The 2,238-nt window shown below is 37.0% G+C and overlaps 1 non-coding gene across 1 annotated transcript; it reads left to right on the plus strand.

Annotated features, from left to right (window-relative positions):
* Positions 1–1,886: 1,886 nt before the first annotated feature.
* Positions 1,887–1,993, plus strand: LOC113856875. The gene has a single exon (XR_003503050.1). It is a non-coding gene; the product is annotated as a small nucleolar RNA R71 (small nucleolar RNA).
* Positions 1,994–2,238: the final 245 nt, after the last annotated feature.

Raw genomic sequence — 2,238 nt, forward strand, 5'->3', positions numbered from 1 at the left:
GCAGGTTTTTGAATTGGCAGAGCTTCTAGTTGCTGCTGCACTTCCATGATATCTTCTTCATTTAGAGTTTCAGATTTGTCATTCCCTGCAGATATTATCTCTTCTAACACAGCAATTTCATCAAAATCTTTCATATGGTGTTGTGTAATGAAAGTATCCAGTATATCTACTTCATACATGTATTATCTTCAACTGGATATTTTAAAGCTTCAAACACATTAAATATTACCTTCTCATCTTGAACTCGAAGCATAAGTTCACCTTTTTGCACGTCTATTAAAGCTCTTCCGGTTGCAAGAAATGGCCTCCCTAGGATCAAAGGAATGTTAGAATCCACCTCCATGTCCAGAATTACAAAATCTGCAGGAAAAATGAACTTATCAACTTTAACTAATAAATCTTCAACAACTCCATATGGATAAGTGTGTGATCTATCAGCTAGCTGCAGTGTAATGTTGGTAGGCTTCACTTCCTCTATTCCAAGTTTCTGCAGAACAGCTAATGGCATCAGATTTATGCTTGCTCCCAAGTCACACAATGCTCTTCCCACAGTGCAGTTTCCTATTTCACAAGGAATGCTAAATGATCCAGGATCTTTCAACTTTTGAGGAAGCTTTCTCTTGAGAATGGCACTGCACTCCTCTGTCAAAGGTACTGTTTTGTCATGCTCTAGCTTCCTTTTTCTGGAAAGTAGTTCTTTCATGAACTTTGCATATGAAGGCATTTGCTCCAAAGCTTCTGCAAAAGGAATGTTAATTTGTAATTTCTTAAAGACATTCATAAACCTTTCAAATTATTCCTCTTGTTTAGGATTTTGGACTCTTTGAGGATAGGGTAGCCTCTTGTATTTTTCAAGGTCTATTGGCTTACAAGCTTCTTCAAAGAGTTGCTTTTTGGTTTTCCTTTCAGAATTCATGGGAACTTTTTCTTTTTCTTCTGAATGGTCTTTCTTCAATAGCTTAAAATTTCCTTGTTGCAGATCTTGTTCAATATTTCTTTCTACTACATCATTCACTTTCTTTTCTGCTGGTTTAGGGCTTGCAACTACAGCTCCACTCCTTGTAGTTATGACTTGACATTGCTCTTTAGGATTGATTACTGTATTGCTTGGAAATCTTCCTTCATCCCTGCTGGATAATTGTTCAGCTAATTGTCCAATCTGTGTCTCTAGTTTCTTCATGGAAGCTTCTTGGTTTTTGAAGCTTGTTTGAGTTACCTTCATGAATTGCAGCATAGTTTCTTCCATCTCAGTCAACCTCTCATTCATAGGTCTAGAAAATTTCTGATTTCCTTGAGGTTGAGTGGATGAATTCCTCTGAAAATAAGGCTGTTATGTTGTTGGACCTGCATTAGAAAAAGGCAAATTTGAATTAGAATTCTTTGCAGCAGAATATTGATTATTCCAATTAGAATACTGCTGAGTTCTATTATTCGAAAATTGAAATCCAGGGGGATATGATGGTTGTTGTCTCTGAAAATTATTCATATAATTCACTTGCTCTTGTGGTTCACTTGTGGATCCCTCACATGCACCATTTGCATGGTTTCCTCCACAAAAATCACAACTTAGCTGACTGGTAGGCATACTCCCTGTTTGCAGATTGTTGATTTGTTGTGTTAAGGCAGCTAATTGTTCTGAAAACATTTGATTTTGTAGCTGATTTTGTGCAAGAAAAGTTTCCAGAACTTTAGCTTCATGACCAGAGTTTCTTCCTTGATTCCTTGAGTTTGAATTCTGATACATTGAAGATGCCATCATGTCAATAATCCTTTGAGCTTCTTCCAAGGACTTTGTATTTAATGAACCTCCAGCAGCAGCATCAACCATTGTTCTTGTTACTGCATTCATCCCATTATAAAAAGTTTCCAATTGCATCCAATCTGGAATACAATGATGTGGACACCTTCTAAGTAGTTCTTTGTATCTTTCCCAAGCTTCATACAATGATTCTCCTTCTTGCTGCACAAAGGATGTAATTTCTCCTCTCAACTTAGCAGCTTTGGATGGAGGGAAGTACTTGGTTAAAAACTTATTCACAAGTTCGGTCCAGGTTGTGATGCTTCCTTGTGGTTGAGCTTGTAACCAGCATTTTGCTCTATCTCTCAAGGAAAAAGGAAATAATCTCAGTCTGATGGCTTCTTCACTAACCCCATTTATTCTTATAGTGTCACATAGCTGTAGAAAATTTGAAATATGTAAGTTAGGATCATCAGAATTTCCACCAGAAAACTGATCTT

This window comes from Abrus precatorius, unplaced genomic scaffold, assembly GCF_003935025.1.
Source record: "Abrus precatorius isolate BTA unplaced genomic scaffold, Abrus_2018 Scaffold119, whole genome shotgun sequence".
In the NCBI taxonomy this organism is placed as follows: Eukaryota; Viridiplantae; Streptophyta; class Magnoliopsida; order Fabales; family Fabaceae; genus Abrus; species Abrus precatorius.